The sequence below is a fragment of the Condylura cristata genome, unplaced genomic scaffold, assembly GCF_000260355.1.
Source record: "Condylura cristata isolate star-nosed mole 26May11 unplaced genomic scaffold, ConCri1.0 scaffold00012, whole genome shotgun sequence".
NCBI classification, from domain to species: Eukaryota; Metazoa; Chordata; class Mammalia; order Eulipotyphla; family Talpidae; genus Condylura; species Condylura cristata.
Genome location: NW_004567113.1, coordinates 37,479,394 through 37,491,951, shown reverse-complemented (window position 1 = coordinate 37,491,951; position 12,558 = coordinate 37,479,394).

The window sequence follows — 12,558 nt, the reverse complement described above, 5'->3', positions numbered from 1 at the left end:
GTATTATAGGATTGTTCCATTTCTTAAGTTTCTAGTGTTGATTGATTTTTGTGTGTGCGTATGTCTTGATTGATTGTAATGGCAAACTTGAAGTGATGTTTAAGGAATAGTTTTACTGAGTTCAGAGCAAGCTGTCTGATTGCTTTTATGTAGTGGCATGAAGATTGGAGAGGTTTTGCAAATGTTGATGTCATAAATGCTTGTTAGTGTTAATGAGATTATTAATTCTCATAGTTGCTTTTGTTTTGTTTATAACAGATGCAAAAAGAAAGGAAATAGAAATTCTGTTTTGTTTCCTGGCCTGATCTTTTTTTGTGTGTGTGCTGTTGCTGCTTCATGTGTAAAATGGGGATAGTTATATAATAATCCTTACTTCTCAGATTGTGAAGGTCAAAATGGAAACCTGTCTGAGAGGCCTTGCTTCACTGAGTAACAGAATTTCTCCAACATGATTGTGCTTCTGACTCATCCCAGTGCTTTAAAAATAGTTTCTCTGGTTCTTTCCAGACCCACTGAAAGAGAATAACCCCATAAGGGGTGCAGGAAAACATTTTAAAGTCTCTCAGGGAAGTTTTGATCATGATCAATTTTCGGAATCACTGGCTAATCACCCTGGACCTTGATCGCTTTCTCTATAAATTGGGAACAAGGAGACTTCCCAGGGTTCATGGCACTTTGGGGTGGGTAACAAGTGGGCTGAAAAAATGCTGAATGTTTCCCTAACCTCTCCGTCACAATCAGTGTCGTGGACCCAGGAGCTCCTTGTCCACATAAGGACACTTGACTTAGGGGTGGAAAAATTCCTCGGCCTCCTTTATCCGTTGAGTCACCTACAATAAACAGAGTGCTCAGCAGGAGAGATGTGATAAATATTGGAGGAATGAATACATGAGTGATGTTAGTGAGTGGGAACAGAGACCTAGGGAGAAAGGCCCAGAGAATGGGATGATGCCCAATAAAATTATACCTCCTGATATCTTACCTGTGTACATAGTTCTTGGGAAACTTCCTCCTCTAAACAAAAATCTGACTTAGGAGAGAGAATGAGATAGAAACATAGTCACATAACTTGAAAATGGTAGAAAGGACTTTTGTATCCAACCATATTTGCGTTTCACAAAACTCCACCCCTCCATACTGGGTGGGTACAGTTCCTGAGCTTACTTTGACCCTTGTATGATTGATGTACAGTAGAGCTCTCAGCACAGAAAGCATGAGACATCCTGGGGGAATGCCTCAAGAGGAAATGTTGCTCCAAAGGTGGAGAGATGCTCGGGAGGGAGGGGACTTCCCGTGTCCTTGATGGGTACCTTCTGGTAAGTTCTGCTAAGGCTGTCTCTTGAAGGGAACATACTGCACCTGCTATGCCAGCTGACTGCAAACATCAAGGATTCTTATGGGTATGGATGGCAGCTGCTGCTAATAGAATGGGGACCTGTTTCCTTTGCCATCTCCTAAGGGGGAAGAGTCCTAAACTGGGCCTCATGATGATCCCAGATCAAGAAGTGTGCTATGGGGTCTTATCAAATGCTTTTGAACTTCTTAAAACTGAAGGTTCTGGGTCTCCCTGGGGGTGCAGCAGTTAAAGACAGTGCTATCAAGTTGTCTCCAGCTCCTGAAGCACAAGTTCGATCCCCGGCCAGGGACTTGACCCACATGTCAAAGCAGAGCTTTCTGTCTCACCCACTGCTCCCCTCAGCAGTGTGACCTGCCTATTCTGCTCTCCACTTTCTCTGATGAATCCTCTCACCCCCACGCCTTTGGCGTATACCCCAGTACTTGTATACATCAATAAATCTTTAAAAAAAAAAAAAGAAGATTCCTGAATTCTAGACACAAGTAGCGGTGATGACTCATAGTCGAGAAAACACTGGAATTCAGCCAGGTGAGTATTGTTGCAGGAAAAAGATGAGGTAATAGGCTTTCTGTGTGATAGAGAAAGGAAGCCCTCTACTTCATTAGGTTCCCAGTGATGAAAAAAGAAGGGACGTACTTCACCCACAGATAATTGACTCTTGATAGTGAAACTTCCTGAGATCTTGATGTAGAAAAATCCCAAGTGTGGGTATCACTCTTCTAATTCCTGAACACACACACACACACACACACACACACACACACACACACACACACACACCCCTTGGGCGAGATTAATCAAGTTAGTAAAGCTTTCATGGGAAATTGAACACTGAAGAGATTTTTCAAACTGAATCTTACTAGATACGCATTTTGGAGATGGTAAAGCAAAAGAAAGTGAATATTCAGGTACATGTGCACATGGCCTAGGAGAGTGTTATGAGAATGTAGTGTGTAAGTGATGAGTAGCTAGAGGGGGATGGAATGAGGTGAGAAGACTAGCTTGAGGCATTTCACGTTGGGATTATTAGTTTAAGAATGTTGACTCATGCTGATGTCTGGGTGGTTTTTCTTGGAGTCTGTTATCTCTTGCCAGTAATTTCAGCTGGGCTTATACCACAGAAACAAGGCTAGAGTCACCTGGTATATGAAGATAACTAAAAATAAGGCAATTTCTGAGCAGCTGGATTTCTATGAAGAGCTATTTGTCAGAAACCAGGGATTTGGTTGGAAGCATAGTAAATGCTGGGAGTCATATTTTGGCTCTGCCCATCAACGCATTGACGGTGCAGAGACAATCTTGGCAAGTGGGTTTCCTGTGTTTGCATCCCATTCAGAAGACCATAGGGAGGAAATCAGCCTTGGGTTAAAGCATGCCCTTGGCAAGTTCCCATAAACCTAGCACTAGCACATTTCTCTAATACACAGGAAACTTCTTTTCCTATATATTGGTTCTCTCAATTTTTTCAATCATGTTGAGTAGGATGATACGGACACAAGGCAAATGGGCAGAATATTCCATTTTTAAAATTTAACTAATTTTTTTTTATTTGAATGGTGTTTGAAGGAGCCCTGCTCTGAGGACCTGGGGATAGAGTAAGAGAGGGATTTATAGGCCTGTGAGGCCTGCTCATCCTATAGCTGAGGTGACTGTTGGGGCAAGGGATTCTGGACTTGCGCAGAGCCACTTCAGGGACTGACCCTGGGCCCAGGCCTCCTGTGCTTTCTTGAGATTGACTCTCCAGTCTCGGAGCAAATACTTCCTCTATGGTGCATTTCAGGAAGGAACTGCAGTATGCATTTATATTTTCTTTTATGAATTTTATGACTTTCTTATTGGGTTAAGAAGTAATATGTAGTATGAAGGAAATTTGCAAAATATAAACCATGTAAAAAAAAAGAAAACATCTATAATTGCACTAATAAGAACAATGTTAGTATCTGGCATAATTTCTTACTCCTCTCTATTTTTATTAAAAAACCAGGATCTGGCTGCACAGACTATTTTGAATTTGCTTTTTTTCCTTCAGGGAACAGTCGTATACTTTTCATTGTGTGATGAAACATTTTTCTAAAGTAATAAGAAATAAATGATAAAGTTGTGTCCCCTCACCCCCTTTTGAAAAGCCCTATGTAGTAAGTTGTCTTGTATTTTAAAAAGTGGAGCTAAATGTGGGTGAAAATGAAAGCAGAAATGGCCAATCTCTTCCACAGTGTTTTTTTTTGAAAGTCCTTGCTGTTGGGATTATGTCCCTTGGGTTCAAACATATTAATGACTGTACAGAGACTTGAGAATTGGCCTAACGGGCGGCATCTTCTTCCAGGTGGGAGCTGTGGATAAACTAGTGGGAGCTCTCAGTCACTTCCGGTGAGTGCATGGCTGTCCAGCCATCTCCTTCCTGCCACTGTTACAGCTACTCTCCGGGGGGGAATCTGAGCTTTGTTCATTTTATAGTGGTGGGGACAGGCCTGAGGATTTCTTACCTGGATGTATATATTTGGGAGGCACATGTGTGAGAAGCAACAGCTGCTTTTTTGTCCAGCAAAGCCTTAGGATACGTTGGAGTTTTGAAGGACTTGGTGGGGCTCAAGGGACATGGACCTTTGGGCCACCTTGACTACCTGATCATCTCGTAGTTTGGTGCTGAGATCTGTACCTAGAATGGCTGTTTTCTCCAGTCTTTTAAAACTTTCTCAGATCCGCAATTTTGAAAGTTCTCTCTTCACGTTAGGCCAATGAGCTCTAACTTGGATTGGGGTGGTGGCTTCCTGGAAAAAAGGAGCAAATTCTGCTTCTATCTTTAGTAAATCCCAAGAAAATTACTAAAGAACTTTCTTGAAATCAGAAATTAGATGTCTGCTGAGGCCCCGCTGAGGCCGTTTGTGCTCAGCTTCCTGATGTGACCCCGCTGACGGCTTTTAAAAAGCAGTCATGCCTCTGGTCAGGGAGGAGACTTGCAAGCAGGTGAAGCAAGAGAAAAAGCCTGGAGGTAGAGAAAGGTCTCCAAGGCAGGAACTTGGAGATGATGCTCCCTCTAGCTTGCCTCCATTGACATCTATTCTCAAGGCAACTTGTGATATCACTGCTTTCAAAAAAAAAAAGCAAACAAACAAAAAAAACCATTATATTCACAGTCCATCAAATTTAATGCCTCAATTGTACAGATGAGAAGCTTGAATTCTGAAGAGGTGGAGTGGCCTTCAGTGGTGTGAGCAGGTCATGCAGTGGCAGGACAGCCGGCTCCAGCCTCAGTCGCTGTCCAGGGCTTTGCCTCCTGCCTCTGCAGACGCTATAATGAGAAAAAGTCTATGGCACCCTGCTGACTCTCCAATATATTGAGTATTTATATTTTCATTTCTATCTGTAACTGAGGAGGAATTGCTTAATCTTTTAATGAAGGAATTTAGATGGAATCTGGCAACTCAAAATCTACTGACAGGAAGAAAGATTCATGAACTTAAGTGAGACAGGTACCTAGGAGTATACTATAACATGCTGCAGATTGTATATAAGAAAAATAATGTGCATGATAATTACACATATGCATTGATTCGTATATGCTTGCGAATACATGTCATGATATGGTAGTTGGAAAAATCTTTGAGAAGCTCAGTCTAATAGCTTTTCTAAGAAAGTAGCTGGGGGCTGATTAAGGTATTGTAGGAAGAACGCTTAGTGGCCAATTTTGTATGCTTAGTATTTTACTGTAGGCATGTACTAGATTTCCAAACTAGTAACTATAAAAACATTTAAAGATGACATGTGAGTTCAAGTAAGGGGGAAACAATGCTTACTGGGAGTTTCTGAAAGGCTACCTACCTGGAGGTGGTGGCATTCGAGCTGGCCTCTGGGACAGGTGGAAATTTACCAGCAAGAGCCAGCTGGGAAGAAGATATATTTAAGGAGATAGAGACAGCACACGTAGGGTTATTGAAGCAGGAAAGGAGAAAAGGAGTTTGGGGACTGTTCCCAGGGAATGGCCAGTGGTCCAAGTGAGCTCCCTGAGGGCCAGGTGAAGCCCGGACGGGGGAGGAGAAAGGCAATGAGACAGAAGGCTGGCTGGCTGGGGGCTATTGCATACGTTGCCTGCCCCACAGGGTCCCTACATATGGGCCCAATGTCCTTTCCCAATGTCACCTCCCACCTGTGCTCCAGCCACAAAAGCAACCCTTTAGCCTGCAAATGCACAGAGCTTGCTCACGGGCACATCTGGCCTGGCTTTTCTGCATCCTCCGTCTGGACGGCCCGCCTATTCCACTGTCTTTCCCTCTTCCCAGCCCATTTCACCAGCCCCTTCTGCCCCTCCACCCTTCAAGATTTAAATTCTCTGTCCTCAGTGTTCTCTTGGATTTTGCGTTTAGCTTTCTTACCCACTTGCCTATTTCAATTTTAATTTTTTTGTGGCATGAAGCCAGGTTGGAGGTCATTTGCATGCAGAATGTTGCTTCCTTTTTCTCTAATTTAGGATTGTATTCGCCAAGGCCCAGCTACGGGGGTCCTGACTATGAGGACGTCCTGCCATGCCACCCTGCCTTTGCATGGCCATTATCTCTGCCCACAGAGTCATCTGTGGAGAACAGCAATGACAGTGAGGGTCAGAGACATTATTAACTAGGTAAAAAAAATCTCTAGGTTGTCTAAACTGCATGAGCATTTCCTATATTAGTTCTATCCCCACTAGGCTTTTTAATGTGTGCCGGGAATCCAGTGAATTTGGCTTGCCTAGGGTTGCACAGGTATATTTCCCTTTCCTGGGCCAGTATCCTCCAGCCCTTCTTGGCATTCAGGGGCACCCCACCAGGCTTGCACATTCAGTTTCTTTGTAAATGGGACCTTCTAACAAATTCTTCATTTCTTTGTTTATTTCAGTTACTAATATGTGAAGGGCAACCGCCTTGGGCAGCAATCTAGTTTGACCTCATCATTTTCATTTGTAAAAAACATTTATTTTACTTATTTATGCATCCAATAGCTGGGATGTAGATTGGAGCTGCAGGGGGTAAGAGATTCACTAGAGACAGAGTAGGGAGCAGAACAGGCAGATGGACTGAAATACACTGTTGAGGGGAGCAGTGGGTGAGATAGGAGAGGTCTGCTGTGCCACTTGGGTCAGCTTCCTGGTTGGGGACCGAATTGACACCTCGGTGGCTGCACACAGCTTTACAGTGCTGTGTACCACCGGAGAAGCCCCTGACCTCATCATTTTTAATACTGTATTGGAGTCTACTATATGGCTATGGCAGAATTAATTTAATCACTGTTCCTGATGGGCCCTTCAGTTATTCCCAACTATTTGTTTTTGCTATTATGAATAATACCACAAAGAAAATTATTGCATTTATGTATTGGCTACTTGTGTAGGTACAACAGGACAATGTATTTAAAGAATCAGAATTGTTGAATTGAAAGCAACATGCACTTAAACTTCCGCTTGTTGCTGACAGGTAGAGAAGTGGCCAATCAGGTGCCTGCAGCAAGGGAGGGGATTGTGTGTAGAGAATTAAAAAACGACGATAAAAATGAACCTGGATTTTTTTTTTAAAAAGATTTATTTATTTAAGCATACAGAACTGGGGTGCAGGCCAGAGGTGCAGGGGCAGGGAGAGGCTTCACCAGAGACAGAATGGGGTGCAGAACAGGCAGATGATGAAGTATATTGCTGAGGGGAGCAGCGGGCGGGTCAGGAGAGGTCTGCCGTGCCATGTGGGTCACCTCCATGGCTGGAGATCGAACTTGTGAAGTGGCTGCTTCTAGAGTCATAGTGCTGTGCTTTAACCCATTGCACCACCAGGGGAGGCCCAGATTTTCTTTGTATCATTACTTCGCACTGGCAGTGATTAAGTCAGAGAAAACTCTTAATGATGTGTACAGATTCATCAAAGCTAACTTTAGGGAAGATTGCAAGTCCAGCCCTGTGCACCATTGTTCCTGGGTTTAAACGCAGAGTAGAAATGAAGAATGACAGTATAGATTACAGTGCTCATGAAGCGGAACTGGACTTACTTCAATTCTATTATCCTATGTGACCTCGTGAAGCAGAGTGTAAACTGCAAAATGTAATATTTTTAATAAGTGCCCATTTTAGTTCATAAACTATTTTGCCACATTTGAGTAATATTTTTAAAATTAAAATTTATTTTTATTGTAAATTCTTACTTGTTTATTTCAAAGCTAAAGAGTGAATCAAGAAAATGATGATTATTCTTGACTCTTATACATTATCACTGAAACTGATTTTGCCATATAGATAAGAGAATAAAAAAATGAGCAGCTTGGCACCTGCCAAGTAGACCAGCTATATATCTGGATCTATCAAATTGCTTCTACAAAGAGATGTTCTTTGGTACATCTATTAATAGTGAGTTCTGCTTACAGGAGGAATTTTTCAAATGTTGCTGGACGTCAGTCCTGTAGATGAAACTACTCACACACTAACTGTAAAAGGTCTTTTAGCTCTCTCCTCGCTTATTTTTTTCTTTTAAAAAAGGACTGTCTTTTTAGCCTGTTTGTCCTGCTATCGTCACATATCACAGACTCATGGCTTGTGAATAGACTCCTTCTAGTTCTAGAAGCGTGGAAGGCCAAGATCTTGGTGGTGACAGGTTTCGTGTCTGGGTGAGGTCTTGCTCCCTGGGTTATACCATGGGGACTTTTTATTGTTCTAAAAGGTGAAAGGGACACATGGATTTTCTGGGGTCTCTAATAAGGATACTATTCCATTTGTAAGATTCCATCTTCATAACAGTCACTTTCTAAAGGAACCACCTCTTTTTTTTTAAAAAATATAGTAGTTTATTTTAACATCATTTTGTGCATTTATTTTTTCATCTCAATTGTAATCCCTGTGGGTTTCCTATCATTGAGTCACCCATGTGCCATCACTATAGTTCTGTGCACTTCCCTCCCGCCCCGCCCCCCCCTCGTTTTTGATCCCATTCCCCACTCCACCCCCACAAAATGTCTCTGGTATATGTTCATTATTCTTATTATTTTCTCACCTGGTCCATTATACTTCTGCTATGAGCGAAACCATCTGGTATTTTTCTTTCTCTTTCTGGCTTATCTCACTAAGCATGATCTTTTCCAACTCCATCCAAGTTGCTGCCAAAGACATGTGTTTCTTTTTTTTGGTTGCTGAGTAATATTCCATTGTATATATGTACCACATCTTTCTAATCCAGTCATCTACTTTTGGGCATATGGGCTGCTTCCATGTTTTTCCAATTGTAAATAAAGCAGCAATAAACATGGGGGTGCAGGTATCTTTTTGAATCAGTGTCTTTGTGTCTTTTGGGTAGATACCTAGAAGTGGGATTGCTAGGTTGTAGGGAAGCTCCATGTTTAGCAGTTTGAGGAACCTCCAAACAGTTTTCCATAGTGGTTGTACTAGATTGCTTTCCCACCAGCAGTGCAGGAGAGTTCCTTTTTCACCACATCCTCGTCAACATTTGTTGTTGCTAGTTGTTTGAAGATGTGCCATTGGAACTACCTCTTAATAACATTTTGAGATTTAGGTTTCAACATCTGAATTGGGGTGGGAGATGCAAACATCCAACCCACAGCAAATTGCTCAGTTTCATCAAGGTGCAAAGGTCAGTAGGCTTCCCCTAAATGAGCGACAGTGGGAGGAGAGGTAGAGCCAGTACTGGAAATGGACTCAGAAGCAAGACTGCTGTGGTCATCTTGGGCAAGTTATTTTACTTCTCTGTGCTTTAGCTGTGAAATGAGCCAACAAGATATTGACAACATAATGCTGTTGTAATGATTATTGAGTCAATTTCATCAAGCATTACAAACAGTATCTAGTCAATGGCAAGTACTGTGTGAATGTATTATTACTCTTCTGTACAAGTAAGGCACCCCACTAGGCATGGAAATTGCAGTTTTAATTGCCTTAAAAATCCCACAGGCAGCCTCCTTAGTGGCATAGGGGTCAAGACTCAGCACTGTGGCTACAATGGCCTGAGTTAGATCCCTGGCCAAGGAGGTGACCCACATGGCAAGCAGGCCTTTCCTGTCTCACCCGCTGTTCTCCTCAGCAGTGTATTTCAGTACATCTGCCTGTTCTGCTCCCCACTCTGTCTCTGGTGAATCCTCTCACCCCCCTGCACCTCTGGCCTACACTCCAGTTCTTTGAGGTACATTCATTCTCTTTAGAAGAAAGAATGCATAAGTAAATAAAAATAAATCTTAAAAAACACCCTACAGTCTCTGCATCATCAGCCATAACTTGTTCTGGTTGTAAGACTTTCCTGAGTGTATACTGCTAATCAGCAATGGAGATGAGAATCTAAGTGGGACTCTGGCTCCACAACTTGCACATTTTTGCAGAATTGGGGATCAACAGTTTCATTTGTTGAGACTAAATCTAAAAGTAAATCACCTCACTTCATTCAGTGTTTTGGGTTAAATATTAAAAAAAAATCCTAGTTTAAGCAATTTATACATTATGGATTTAAACTAATTCTAGAGAAGGTTGAAGTTTTGTGCTGGGTCCTAAAGAGAAAGAATGTACCTCAAAGAAGGTAAATGAGAAAAAGGACATGTTTGAAAAGTATCTTCATATTAAAACTGGGAGCTATTTTTTGATAAAAAGTCACTAATTTGGATATCTTTCTAAGCTATCTATATGGACTTCACATTGAGATATGAAGAAAATCAAGTATGGAATATAAAATGTAGATGTAATAAGTCCTGGGTAGAAGGATTTTTTACTGACTCAATGAATCCAGTTTCTGGGCTTTAAGGCAGCCCCCAATAGCTAAACCACATCTCTCTACTTCCGGCTTTCCTCATGGGGGAAATGAGTGGGTTGCCCTAATGACCTTTGAGCATCTGATCTTGCTCAGTTTTTTTCCTATCAGGGGACATACTATGCTACTCTGTTTAGGGGCAGCTCAATTATGGGATATTCTAGGAATGTGGGAAATTCCTATACTATATGGGTAAAACATATTTAAAGATTGCAATATATTTATTTAACCAAGAAAAGATTATTAACCTTAATGTCTCAAATATATATATATGTATACATATATATATTAAGATATATTTATTTATGCATACAGAATGGGGTACAGGTCAGAGGTGCAGGGGTGGTGAGAGGATCCACTAGAGACAGAGTGGGGAGCAAAAGAGGATGACTGATGAAGTGAACTGCTGAGGGGAGCAGTGGGTGGGTCAGCAGAGGTCGGCCGCTCCATGTTGATCATCTCCGGGCTGGGGATTGAACTCATGCTGAAGTGGCTTTAGCTTCTTAGTGCTGTGCTTTAACCTGCTGCGCCACCAGGGAGGGCCCAATGTCTCAAAATATTTTAAAAAGAAATGAAATATACTTGCTAGAAGTATAGGGAAAAACGAATACTTGCAAAACATATATAAGCTGTCAATAAATATATGAGAATTATAATTAATTTTGCTAGTCATAAATGCATTGCAAATGAAAACAAGTCAAACTTGTAAAAATTGAACTGTCTTAGTTGGCAGTGTGCTACTATTACTAATGAAACATAAATCAGCCCAATTTTTTTCCATCTCTTTTATTCTAGTAATTACATTCACTTCTATTTATACTAAGGAAATAATAATTTTATACAAACTTATTTTAAAATGTTAATATTTTTATCATCGTAAACATTAGAAATAATTTAGATTCAACAATAGGTATTTGGTAAAATAAATAATCTTAATTCTAATGATGAAATAGTATGCCAGCATTAAAATTATGCTATAGAACTATTATTAATTATATTAACATAATAGTCACTTACATTATTAATACCACAGGACATATTTATGATGCAAATGTTAAATAAAAATAACCCAAGATACCATGTTAACCACAAAATAAGGTGTTTGTTTTGAAAAAAAAAAAAAAAACAACTTTGTTTTTGAAAAAACGAATGACATTTTATTTTGAGAACTAAAAATGACATTGAGGAAATAGGAAATATACAAATATAGGAAATATACAAATATACAAATCTTACAGTTTTTGGTTCTAGGTGGTGTTGGTTTCCTCCTTTAGTTCCATTAGATTATTCAGTGTTTTTGAAATGTACTGTGTATGTATGAACCATTTTTTTTTAAAGATTTATTTATTTGTGCATACAGAACTGGGGTACAGGCCAGATGCTCAGGGGCGGTGAGAGGCTTCACCAGAGACAGAATGGGGAGCAGAACAGGCAGATCCACGAAGTACACTGCTGAGGGGAGCAGCGGGCCGGTCAGGAGAGGTCTGCCAGGCCATGTGGTCACCTCTGGGGCAGGCGGGAATCGAACTCATGAGGAAGTGGCTTTAGTTTCTCAGTGCAGTGCTTTAACCGTCTGCGTCACCAGGGAGGGCCCTGAATAATTTTTATAATCAGAAAAATAGGGAAGTAGAAATGGTCCAGAGAAAATGAGGAAAGAAGTTGTCCAGAGTGAGGAGGGCAACTTCTGTCTGCTTGGGTCAGCACATGAGCGGAAGTCCTGTTCCCGCCAGCGGCCTGAACGTGTGTGAATGACGGTGGTGGGGGTTCTGGTGTGAAGGTCTGGGAAACCCTGGGCTGTGATGGGTGGGAGCCGGCGATTATCTGAAGATCTTGTCAGACACCAGGCAGATTTCATATTTTCAAAGTAAGTGAAGATCAGCCTGGGAGTTACTTTCAGTCTAAGAGGAAAACAGAACCCTGAGACAGAAGCTCCTTTTGCTCACCCCCTCTCTTCAGACAAAAAAGTCCCGCCTGGCAGAGGGTCCCCCTCATTCTCAGACTTACTTTGATTTGTGATCTGCTTCTGTGTAGGTAATCCATTTTTACTCTTAAGTTTCTTTTCTTTTCTTTTCAAGTTATTTTCAGTATGACTTTTTGCTCTTTCGCAAAGAGCTAATTCTGCAGAATTGGGGCAAAGAGGGACAAGGGAAGTCAGTGAAGGTAACTGTACCCCCTAGCAAGTGAAGAGTTCAGACAGTCTCAAAGTAATGTCAGCAGCGTCCTTTGGCTACAATATTTTCTAAAAGTGGCCTTTACTTCCAGAGGTGGATGGTGATGTCTTGTTATAATGTAGGTAGGGCTTATAGTGGAAGCTCAATGTTTTCTCATTGCCTGGGAATCCTTATTCAGGCCTGTGGCTTTTCCTCCTCCACAGGTCTCCCACTGGGGGGAGGCGCTTTCAGTCTTTGTTCTGTCTACCCTGTTACAGTGTCTGCCATGCAAGCACAC